The sequence below is a fragment of the Danio rerio genome, chromosome 7 (assembly GCF_052040795.2).
Source record: "Danio rerio strain M-AB ecotype USA chromosome 7, GRCz13ab, whole genome shotgun sequence".
In the NCBI taxonomy this organism is placed as follows: domain Eukaryota; kingdom Metazoa; phylum Chordata; class Actinopteri; order Cypriniformes; family Danionidae; genus Danio; species Danio rerio.
The window spans coordinates 12,057,501-12,071,077 of NC_141027.1; the positions used below are offsets into that span (position 1 = coordinate 12,057,501).

Sequence of the window (13,577 nt, forward strand, 5' to 3'; positions counted from 1 at the left end):
CATTCAGTGTAAAGCAACTCTAAAAAGACAACTGTGCCATTATTCATGCATGTTTATTTGGCTGCTTTTTCTTTTGGGTGCACATTCTCATTCATGAATTGTTGTAGATGTTATCATATATATATATATATATATATATATATATATATATATATATATATATATATATATATATATATATATATATATATATATATATATATATATATATATATATATATATATATATCTATATCAAGATAAAACCTGTCAAGTCACCTTTATTTATAGTGCTTTTATAAATCGCCAAACCAGCAGTTTCACCCAAATAAACAGGAAAATAAAATTCAAACGTCATCACATTTGAGACAAGTTAAGATTCTGCTGTTAAAGCAGCTTTTAAAAATAGACAATAGTGTCATTATTGAACTCAAGTCAGACACGTGGCTTCCTGATCCATTCATTTATGCTAATTTCATTCATAAGCTCTAATGCTTTCTGCTTAAGTGCTATAAAACTAAGGAATATATATATACTCGAGACTATAAACCCCACCTCCTCTCCCTCTCTCTCTGTCTGCACTGACGCGCTCAGCAAACAAACACAGACGCATGGCGGTGTTGCGTAATTGAGTATGCTTTTTGCATCTCCATCATCACTGCAGCAAAAACTGTTATGGAGGCATATCTGAACACACGCCGTCCCGTGTGCAGTGACTCGTTCAGATGCGCATTACGTAGACGCAAAGGTAAAGTAGGCCAGTGCTGCAGTGGTGCAGTGTTTAGTGTGTGTGTGTGTGTTTGCATTGGCCCATCCCTTCGCAGACTCAGACTGCTATACCCGCACTGACACACTGAACTCGAGTGCCACTGATTCGCCTCCTCCCATTGGCCGCCTGCCAGACGCCTGGAGAAGAAGCACGCAGCGGCAGGACAGCTGGAGCTGCTCCCCCACAATGCGCCACTCCCACCCCGTCCCTCCTAATCCATTCTGCCGCTGTGCCGCGCGACCCCTCCCGCCTCCAGCGCCGCCGCAGAAAAGCATTTGGATGCTGAAGCCTCTGCGTCGGGCTGACAGAACCAGGGAAGCCCGCGCCTACCGCGTTAAATAATAAACGATAAATCTCATCAATATTCAGAAGCAGTCTGAAATGGATGGCGAGTTACCTAAGAAAAAAAATAAATCATACATCTGGAAGTGCCAACATAATGACAATAATGGACAATCAGGAGTTGACACAGCGGAATGAACCGCCAACAATTCCAGCATGTTTTACGCAGCGCATGCCTTTCCAGCCGCAACCCAGTACAGGGAAACACCTATATACACTTACATTCACACAAATACACTTTGGCCAATATAGTTTATTCAATTCACCTACAGCATCTGTGTTTGGACTGTGGGGGGAACAGCAGCACTGGGAGGACACCCACACCAACACGGGTTGAACATGCAAACTCCTCACAGAAATACCAACTGACCCACACTCTAAAAATCATGGGGTTATTTTGTTCTACCCAACTCTTGGGTTGATGCAATTAAGTATGTATATTGAGTGTAGGCCATCTATCGCACTGTAAGACGTTGCTGTAAAATTTACAGTATTACTGGCAATTCTGTTTGCAAATAATACAGTAAAATTTACAAGTGCACTGTAAATTAACATTACAATTGTGCTGAAGTTTTACAACACAATTATAATTATTAATATGCAGTGAGCTTGTACATTTTAAATTACTATTCGCAGTTTTTTTAGTATTACAAGCATAATTTACAATGTGCTTGTAGATTTTACAGTATTAATGGTAGTTTTACAGTATCACTGACATAATTTACAGTGCGCTTGTACATGTTACAGTATTACTGGCATAATTTACTGTGTGCTTTTACATTTTACAGTATTACTGGTAGTTTTGCAGTATCACTGGCATAATTTAGTGCGCTTTTTACAGTATTACTGGCATAATTTACAGTGCGCTTGTACATTTGACAGTATTACTGACGATTTTTGCAGTATCACTAGCATGATTTACAGTGCGCTTGTACATGTTACAGTATTACTGACACAATTTACAGTGCGCTAGTACATTTCACAGTATTACTGGTGATTTTTGCAGTATCACTGGCATAATTTACAGTGAGCTTGTACATTTTACAGTATTATTCACAATTTTTGCAGTATCACTGGCATAATTTACAGTGTGCCTCTACATTTTACAGTATTACTGCCAGTTTTGCTGTATCACTGGCATAATTTACAGTGTGATTGTATATTTTGCAGTATTACTGGCATAATTTACAGTGCGCTTGTAAATTTCACTGTATTACTGATGATTTTTGCACAATGACTGTAAAAAATATGGACGACGCGACAGCCCTTTTTCCCATTGAACGCCTTGAGGGCAAAATGCCTGCTTGACGGGCACAAACTGTCGCAAAAGACTGCTGAAATTGGAGCCAGACATGCGCAGAAGGATTGTCTGATGGAGCCAGAGGAGGAGCCGCGAAAATGAGCAGAGTCGAGCTTCCAATCAAACGCTTTATGTAAAATCAACTACGCCCCCCGAACTGCTCAGCATGCGTTTGCTGTCATATCAACACAAATGGATGTAATAACGTTAACAAATATGAGGGTTTTATATATTCAATCGCGCCAGCTCCAGGCCGCAGCGCATAACTTACTCGCGGCGTCGCGGGCTGATTCCGGCTCGCATGCGGCAGCGCCGGCTCGCTCGGCCGCCGCATCTGGCTCGATTGACTCGGACTGGAATCGGGCAGTGAGTCCAGGCATCCGGAGTAGGTCCAGCAGAGGTAACATTAGTCAGTCTGAGCTCTAACGCCTGTTTCACACCGCAAGCGTCAGCGGCGCGTGAGCAGAGCGTGAGCAGCGCGTGTGTTTTCGGCGTCCATGTTAACAGATTAGAGCTTTCATACCGCACGCAGCAGCAGCGCGTCAGAGCGAGGCGTGAGCGTCGCCGAAGCAGCAGTGCAGCGATAGTTTCGGCGCTGGGTCTATTTTTGACGCGCTGCTCACGCTCAATTAAAGTGACAGTGCATTGAGAATGACCAAAACACATTGAATGACAGTAAAAACTAACAATTTTACCCAATAAATACGTTAATAATGTCAAATGGTTTATATATAGTCATTCAAATGAACTTAAAACGATTAAAAACGGCAACAAACATTTATTTAGGCCCGAACTACAAAACCAAATGTAAAACTATTTTACTATCAGTTTTGCTTAAGTTGCACACTAGTGTTGTAGGAGAGGGGAAATGGAATATTTACGGGATTTGTAGTCCATAGCGAAGTGTATTGTGGGTAGTGTAGTGCGACACGCATGCTGGATTATGTGAGCTCGCTGTGTTCTGTGCAGCTAGCAGAGCAAGAAAGTTTTAATCGGCTTTGTTTTATGTTCACTCGTATTATTCCTACCGCGAGCTGTTTGCACTGTGAATCTGACAACACGAAAATAAGTAAAAGAATGGCATGCATGAATTACTTTTGTCCGTCTCATCATCTGCACGAGCATGAATTAACGAGCTGTTATTCTGCCGCTGGACATCACTGAAGCGGAGAAATTAACACTAGTTTGATCATGTATAAATATCATTATAACTATATTGTATAAATATGATTATAACTAGGTCTACAGCAACCTGATAATCAAAAAACAAATGACATGATATCACAGGCGATTGTCTTCTGACTGTAGACAATTCTCATATAAGTTAGCTTTAGAAGCATACAGTACTATTTGATCTATAAAATTTGTTAAATAAACATTTGCAGGTTAATGAAACAGCATAGGAGGGGCCTTGGTACAGATGAAAAGTTTAAAAAGTGTATTTGTATATAGAGGGGTAACTAGATAGAATAGACAGAGATAGGTTGATCTCAGCAGCAGCTGCCGAAGAGCTGCGCGCTGCAGACGCAGCTGGTGTGAAAGGCAAACGCCTGCGTGCTGCTACTGCTCGACATACGCGCTGCTCACGCTCTGCTCACGCGCCGCTGACGCTTGCGGTGTGAAACAGGCGTAAGAGATAAGTCTCCGGCAGGCGAGAATCTAGCCGGAACTGTGTTTTGCTATCTGGGTGGCTAGGCGTGTATCAGCAAACTAATAAAGCCCGAAAAAAGCCCTGACCTTAGCGAATAAACAGTGTTCCACCAGGATCATGTATGTCAGAAACTATAGTTTACTGCTGAACTCATTTTGTCATGGTAAAATAACACAGAAATCGAATAATAACATTTCAGTCTACTTCAGTCTCCTGCCGAAGCTCAGACGCCGCGCTTTGAGAAACTGTCAATCACAGCTGTCAATCACGATGACACGCCCAGCATTAAATTACTGCTAAAAACAAACTGTTTACAAAAATGAAGATCTGCACCTATTTCAGCACAATAACCAGTGCCTTAATCGACCAGAACTATCTTTCGGGACATTTTATTGCAAGTGTAATATTTTTTTTTATTTGGGCTCAAGTCTCCTTCATTAACACGGAGGAGGCGGGCTTTATGACTTGTACTGCAGCCAGCCCCCAGGGGGCGATCTAACGGCCGAAACCTTCACTCAAACGTAGGCTTGCGGCACACTTGTTTTTGCAGTATTACTGGCATAATTTACAGTGCACTTGTAAATTTTACAGTATTACTGGCCATTTTTGCAGTATTACTGGCATCATTTACAGAGTGCTTGTACATGTTACAGTATCACTGGCATCATTTACAGTGCACTTGTACATTTTACAGTATCACTGGCATAATTTAAAGTGCGCTTGTACATGTTAAAGTATTACTGGCATATTTACAGTTTGCGTGTACATTTTATTGTATTACTGGCATAATTTACACTGCGCTTGTACATTTCAGAGTATTACTGGTGATTTTAGCAGTATTACTGGCATAATTTACAGTGCACCTGTAAATTTTACAGTATAACTGGCATAATTTACAGTTTGCATGTACATTTTAATGTATTACTGGCATAATTTACACTGCGCTTGTACATTTCACAGTATCACTGGTGATTTCAACAGTATTACTGGCATAATTTACAGTGCACCTGTAAATTTTACAGTATAACTGGCATAATTTACAGTGCGCTTGTACATTTTACAGTATTACTGGTGATTTTAGCAGTATAACTGGCATAACTTACAGTTTGCATGGACATTTTACTGTATTACTGGCATAATTTACACTGCGCTTGTACATTTCACAGTATTACTGGTGATTTTAGCAGTATTACTGGCATAATTTACAGTGCACCTGTAAATTTTACAGTATAACTGGCATAATTTACACTGCGCTTGTACATTTCACAGTATTACTGGCATAATTTACACTGCGCTTGTACATTTCACAGTATTACTGGTGATTTCAACAGTATTACTGGCATAATTTACAGTGCACCTGTAAATTTTACAGTATAACTGGCATAATTTACAGTGCGCTTGTACATTTCACAGTATCACTGGTGATTTCAACAGTATTACTGGCATAATTTACAGTGCACCTGTAAATTTTACAGTATAACTGGCATAATTTACAGTTTGCACGTACATTTTACTGTATTACTGGCATAATTTACACTGCGCTTGTACATTTCACAGTATCACTGGTGATTTCAACAGTATTACTGGCATAATTTACAGTGCACCTGTAAATTTTACAGTATAACTGGCATAATTTACAGTGCGCTTGTACATTTCACTGTATTACTGGCATAATTTACACTGCGCTTGTACATTTCACAGTATTACTGGTGATTTCAACAGTATTACTGGCATAATTTACAGTGCACCTGTAAATTTTACAGTATAACTGGCATAATTTACAGTGCGCTTGTACATTTCACAGTATCACTGGTGATTTCAACAGTATTACTGGCATAATTTACAGTGCACCTGTAAATTTTACAGTATAACTGGCATAATTTACAGTGCGCTTGTACATTTCACAGTATTAATGGTGATTTTAGCAATATTACTGGCATAATTTACAGTGCACCTGTAAATTTTACAGTATAACTGGCATAATTTACAGTGCGCTTGTACATTTTACTGTATTACTGGCATAATTTACACTGCGCTTGTACATTTCACAGTATTACTGGTGATTTTTGCAGCATAACTGGCATCATTTACAGTGTGATTGTACATTTTAAACCACTACAGGCAATTTTTGCAGTATAAGTGGCATAATTTACAGTGCACTTGTAAATTTTACAGTATTACTGGCCATTTTTGCAGTATTACTGGCATCATTTACAGAGTGCTTGTACATTTTACAGTATCACTGGCATAATTCACAGTGTGATGGTACATTATACAGTATTACAAGCATTTTGTGTAGTATTACTGGCAGGATTTACAGTGCGCTTGAACAATTTACAGTATTACTGGACAGTTTTGCAGTATAACTGGCAGGATTTACAGTGTGCTTGAACATTTTAGAGTATTACTGGACAGTTTTGCAGTATTACTGGCAGGATTTACAGTGCACTTGTACATTTTACAGTATTACTGGACAGTTTTGCGGTATTACCGGCAGGATTTACAGTGCACTTGTAAATTTGTCAGTACAGTACAAAATTACCAGTACTACTGTCAATTTTACAGCAAACTTTTAATATGCGGACCAGCCTGAAAATACAACATTTTTGCCATCCTATAACAGCAAACAGCAGGGTCAGGAATATCCGATATTGGAAGGACAGTGTGGCCATTTGATCAGGCCCTACTAGTCGGAAATGAAGGATGGGTCTGGTGTTCCTGCCCAGCGGCATGCTGGTTAATTGCACTACTAATGAGCAAAGGGAAGCTGTGCTGCTTTTGCAGGAGGTCAGCGGGTAAAGATGCTCACCGTGCCAACTTCCAGTGCCCGGGATGAGACTGGTGACAAAAGACACGCAGTCAAGCCTAAACAACAGAAGAAACAAGGTGTTTGAGGCATGTCTGTCTCACAGAAACAAAGACGACAGGCCTGTTGCTGGAGCCCTCAGGAACACCATAAATGAAGCTGGAGGAAGGAAGAGACACAACAATCATCATCGCTCACTGTGAAGCTGCAGGGGACAAACTACACTCAGATCATTCACACAAACACACACACAAACCCTAGACTTCATGATAACATCTGTCTTAGATTGAGGGTTGTAGTTTTTTTACTTGTTGAATATGGTAAAAATGCACACATTTTATTATACAGTGGAAGTCAGAATTATTAGCACTCCTGAATTTCTGTTTCACGGAGAGAAGATTTTTTTCAACACATTTCTGAACATAGTAGTTTTAATAACTCATTTTTAATAACTGATTTGTTTTATCTTTGCCATGATGACAGAACATAGTATCTTAATAGATATTTTTCAAGATAGTAGTATTCAGCTTAAAGTGGCATTTAAAGGCTTAACTTTGTTAATTAGGCAAGTTATTGTCTAAAGATGGTTTGTTCTGTAGATGATCGAAGAAAAATATTGGGCTATAAAGTAAAATAAGGGGGCTAATAAAATTGTCTTTAAAATGTAAAAAATAGCTTTTATTCTAGCCAAAATAAAACAAATAAGACTTTCTCCAGAAGAAAAAATATTATAGAAAATACTGTGAAAAATTCCTTGCTCTGTTAAACATCATTTGAGAAATATTTGAAAAAGAAAGAATAATTCTCAAGAGGGTTAATAATTTTATATTAAACTGTATATTAAAATCTTTTAGAAAATTTTTGAACCATAAGCTTTGTTGTATGGTTGTTATAGTACAACATTTGGCTGAGATGGGTTTTTAAAAAGAAAATTAAAATATTGAAAAATTGCCTTTAAAGTTGTCCAAAGTAATTCTTAGCAACGCACATTATTAATCAATTTCAGTTTTTATATGTTTACAGTATAGGAAATGTCAACACAATCTCACAACAATTCATAACTTTTTGATTTAGTGGCTAATTCGTATGAAGTCGTACAATCTAATTCGTACAATGGGCTATATGCACAGCTAGTGTGTTCGAGTCAATGGGGAACTTCCGGTGAGAGCTTTATGTGACTATTTTTAATTTCATAAGGTTCCTTTTAAAGCATCAATGTTATAAGTTAATTTAAATACAATCAGTTAAATAGACTTAAGCATTAATTTCTCTGTTAAAGCATAAAAAGAGATGAAAAGCGCTGTCATTCGCGGCAGGCTTGTGCAGAAATGCCATTCAAAATACTGGGGTAAAATCAATTTCCATATTTTAAAGACATGATGTAGAAAAATAGAATTTAATGCGGTGCTTCTTGTTTGTGACTGTTTGTTATAAAAGCATTTTAAAACAGTGACTGTTTTATAAAGAAATTAGCAATTTTGTATGGGGCGACAATTAACCGGAAGCCCAGGGGTTGGCTGATTGAAATTAAAAGTCAGTGTGCATATAGCCCATTTAGTACAATTTGCTCATCCCCCAAGGTGGGGTTTGGTGCCACGCCTCCTTTTTCGATATTGTACATTTTCGTACGACAGAATTCGAACAAATTAGCCACTAAACTGACAAAACGTTAAATAAGTTTTCTCTTGAGATCAAGCTGGAAATGTACAAATGTCTTCATAGAACATTACCTTTAATTAATATTCTAATAATTTCCAACAATAAAGGAAAATACAATAAAAAATTGACACATACAATGTATTTTTGACTATTCCTACAAATATATTCATTATATATTATATATTATTTATTTATATATATATATATATATATATATATATATATATATATATATATATATATATATATATATATATATATATATATATATATATAGTAAGACTGATAAAGTAGTTCAGGGTCACAAATAATCCTTATTATTTACTTAATAACAAAAATGCACCCAGTGGAAAATAAACTCAAAATTATATATGCATTAGTCATATTAATAAATTACACTGAGGGCAAATAAATCAAGAAAACAATTAAATAAACACAGAAAATCTGAAGTAAAGTATTACTCAACTCATCTTTTTAAGACTGCATACTTGAAGTCTTGATTGTGTTTATCTGTATTGAATCCTTGTATTTTATTAGGTGCTTTTTAGGCTATTTTTGTAGCGCTTTGAGTTTTAGAAAAGTGCATTGCAAATAAAATAAATTATTATTTTTTTTATCTTTTTTCTCATTTTTTAAAAAGGATTGCTATCTTGAATGTGTAAACTGTAATAAAATAAAATGTGTGTAAAACATATTTAACTAAATAACTATAACTTAAAAAACTAAACAAATAAAAAAGACAATTAAACGTACAACAAAATATAACATCTAAAAAATACAGTTAATTACATAATTTCTATTAAAAGTACAAGAAACATTGTTATTCTTAATGTGTGAAAAACCTGGTTTAGGCTGCCATATTTATCCGATGATGTGAGTCAGTGGGGTAAAGGTCATGGCTCATCCTGCTGCCTTTGTTTGGGAGAATCAACTTTCCTCTAAAGCATAACAAACAACTCAAGCGGGATTTTTACACAGACTATTTTTAAAGGTGATACTACTTCTTTATAACCACAGCCTAGAGGCGGCTTTTTCTTTTCCTCAAGGAAACTGATAAAAATTAAGCAAGTATATAAATATGTTGCATATGCTGGTTTTTTTTTCATTCGGCATGGAATTAAGTCAAGCGCACACATTAACCAGTTTTACTCCTCAATTTCTGCATATTTCCATTTCTCTCTCTCTCTTTCTCTCAGTCCAGATGCAAAGCCATTTAGCAGCAGCTGGATTGAGTTGAGAAGTAAAGAAATACTGTGCTTACACAAAGTGGACGTGCAGTTTTGTTTTTGAAGAATGGTTTTTAGGGAGTGTCTTGAGTGCGATTGAGAATCAAGGACTTGAGGTTTCACCCTTTGAATGTCACAAAAAGTGATTTCTGTGGTTTTTAAGACATAATGTTGTAGAACATGTATGCTAAGGTTTTCCTAAAATAGTCCTCTTTTGAATTATCATTATTTTGGGGGGCAATAAACTGAAAGTACTGATGACGCATTTTTTATTCATCAAATGCTTTCTTGAAAAAGGAGGAATGAATTATGAATAAAAGTGTGGGATACGGGCCATTTCAAATAGTCAAGTTCACAAATAAATTCAAATAAATCAGTTGATTTAATGAATCAGTCATTAGAGTCAGATATCAATGGTTCTCAACCCTTTTTATTCCAAAACCCTGTTTTTTTAGTGTTCTGTATATATTTGATAACTCAAGCAGAAAAATGAATAAAAGTAAATGTTACAATGTAAGGGAGCTTAACATTCAGATTTTAAAATTGAAGAACAAGTTCATTAATCTTAAAAGAGTAAAACTATTCCAGTTACTTAAAATAGACCAGTTGTCTGAATTCAAAGGAAAAAGAAGATTCTGAGTATTACATTGAGCTTACTGGTTAATCTTATATAGGGTACTTTATATAGGGTAATTGGAAACACTGGAAGAGTTAATGGGGAATATTACCAAACAAACCAACTAAGCAACCATCAAAACAACCAAAACCAACCAACCAAACATCCAAAACCAAAAATCCAAACCCAACCAACCAACCAACCAACCATCCAAACAAGCAAAATCAACAAATTAATCAACCAACAAACCTAACAACCAAAATCAACAAACCATCTAAACAGCCAAAATCAACCACCAATCCAAACAATCAAAAACATCCAACCAAAACCAACCAACCAACCAACCAACCAACCAACCAGCCAGCCAGCCAACCATCCAAACAACCCAACACAACACAAACCACCAACCAACAAACCATCTAAAATAAACCAAAACAAACCAACCAAAAACCAATCCACCAACCAACAATCCAAACCAAAAACCAACCAACCAACGAACAAACCAACCAACCAACCAACCAACAAACCAACCAATCAACAAATCAGACAACCAAACAACCAACCAACTAACCGGCCAACCAACCATCCAAACAACCCAAAACAAACCACCAACCAACCATCCAAAACAAACCAAACCAACCAACCAACCAGACAACCAAACAACCAACCAACTAACCAGCCAATCAACCAATCAACCAACCAATTAACCATCAACCTTCAACCAACCATCCAAATAATCAATCAATCAACCACCAACCAACCAACCCAAACCCAAAACTAACCAACCAACATACCTACCAACCAACCAACCAACCAACCAACCAACCAACCAACCAACCATCCAAACAACCAAAATCAACCAACCAACCAACCATCTAAACAACCCAAAAAACAACCCACCAGCCAAACATCCAAAACAAAACTAAAACAAACCAACCAAAAACCAATCCACCAACCAACCATCCAAACCAAAAATCAACCAACCAACTTACCAGCCAACCAACCAATCAACCATTGACCTTCAACCAACCATCCAAATAATTAATCAACCACCAACCAACCAACCCAAACCCAACCAACCCAAAAACTAACCAACCAACCAACCAACCAACCAACCAACCATCCAAAACCAAAACCAACCAACCAACCAACCAACCAACCAACCAACTAACCAACAACCAACAATCCAAGCAACCCAAAACCAACCAATCAAACAAATAATCAATCAACTAGTCAATCATTACAATAAATGTGAATATAGTTACCATATATGGTTCCTCAACCGATTAAGAGTTAGCAGTACATACATTACAATAATTAAGATATTGTAACATTTTATGACATTATTAGTTGAAATTACCAGTCATTTTGCAAAATATTATTTAATACAGCAAAATATTATTTATTTATTAATTATCAAAATATCTCTACACTGACAAAAAAGCATCTTCATTCAGAAATTGTTGGTAAATTTCACAAAGCCACATCTTTTTAGTGCACATCTTACACATTTAATTTATTTGGTAACCCTTTACAATACTGGAAGCATAATCAACATTAGTAAATGAATTTTCTATTGCAGTATTTACTCATGTTTAGTATTTGTTAAAGAAAATGCTAACTCATGTAAACAAGCACGGCATTTGATTTTAATAATGTATAAGTAAATGTTGAACCATGATTAATAAATGCTGTACAAGCATTGCTTATTGTTTGTCATGTAATATCTGCATTAATTAATATCACAGCCTACATATTCCCTATTATAAAGTATTGCTGTTTATTTTAAAGCTTGAACTCATTAATCAAACATAAAATGAAGTTCGCTAATATCTTGTAAGACTGTTTGCTTCAATCCAAAATAATTTAAAAAATAAAATACGTAAACAAAAAAGCAGGGCTGCACGATGGCTCAATGGTTAGAACTGTCGCTTCAGAGAAAGAAGGTCGCTGGTTTGAGTCCCAGCTGGACTTTCTGTGTGGAGTTTGCATGTTCTCCCCTTGTTGGTGTGGGTTTCCTTCGGGTGCTCCGGTGTCCCCCATAGTCCAAAGACATGCGATGTAGGTGAATTAAATAAGCTAAATTGTCCGTAGTGTATAAGTGTGTGTGTGTGTGTGTGTAACTGAGAGTGTTTGGGTGTTTCCCAGCATTGGGTTGCGGCTCTAAGGGCATCCGCTGCATAAAACATATACTGGAATAGTTGTTGGTTCATTCCGCTGTGGCGACCTTTAAAATAGAGACTTGGCCAAAGGAAAATGAATGAATGAATGAACAAAAATAGCACTGTTTTGCATTGTAGTCAGCATCTTTTATAAGTACAAAAAAAAAAATCATTAATACACTCATTAAAGACTCGGCATTGAAAAACGAATCGTTAAATTCTCTACAACTCCAAACACAGAGTCTTGATCTGGTAGAGAAGAACAGGAATCAGACGTGAAGTTCCATTGACTCCAGGCTGCATTGATTGCTGTTTGGAGGACGGCCAAACCTGAAGCAGCGGCAGAGCAGCAGTATAAAGCTCCAGCGACTCGCTCTTTTTTTTTTCTCTCTCTCTCTCTCTCTCTTTTTTTCTTTGCTTGGAGGAGGAAGAGCTTCTCTGAATGCAAGCCCTGTTCTCAACTCGCGGGTCATTCCTCCAGAGCCCTGCTATCTGATCACAAACAGAGCAACTGGCTCTCAAATCAAATCCGCACAAACCTCTGGCTGATGTGGAGGAGACGGCTTTTGTTATGTCAGTCTGTTCCTCCACACTACATCGCACTACATCACATACATTATTCGGACTTTAACATGATTAGGACAATAGTCTGATTAGGAATTTTGATTAATATACAGTTGAGGTCATAATAATTAGCCTTACGGATTTTTTAGCCACCCCGTGCATATATTTTCCCCCCAATTTCTGTTTAATGGAAATATTTAGACACATTTCGAAACGTTAAAGATTTATTAACTCATTTCTAATAACTGATTTATTTTATCCTTGCCATGATGACAGTACATAATAATATATTAGATGCTAGTATTCAGCTTAAAGTAACATTTAAAGGCTATACTAGGTAAAATAAATTAGTTAATTCAATAATATTATTAATAAAATGTTGCCTAAGACGGGTAATAATATTGACCTTAAAATGGTTTAAAAAAAAATTACAAATATTTTTATTCTAGCTGAAATAAAGCAAATAGGACTTTCTCCAGAAGGAAAAATATTATAGGAAATAT

The 13,577-nt window shown here is 36.7% G+C and overlaps 1 long non-coding RNA gene across 1 annotated transcript; it reads right to left on the reverse strand.

Annotated features, from left to right (window-relative positions):
* Positions 1-4,799: 4,799 nt before the first annotated feature.
* Positions 4,800-8,603, reverse strand: LOC147843048 (uncharacterized). Its single transcript, XR_015495369.1, has 3 exons — positions 6,215-8,603; positions 5,646-6,156; positions 4,800-5,501 (listed from the first exon to the last, which is right to left on the reverse strand). It is a non-coding gene; the product is annotated as an uncharacterized LOC147843048 (long non-coding RNA).
* Between the last annotated feature and the right edge of the window lie 4,974 nt (positions 8,604-13,577).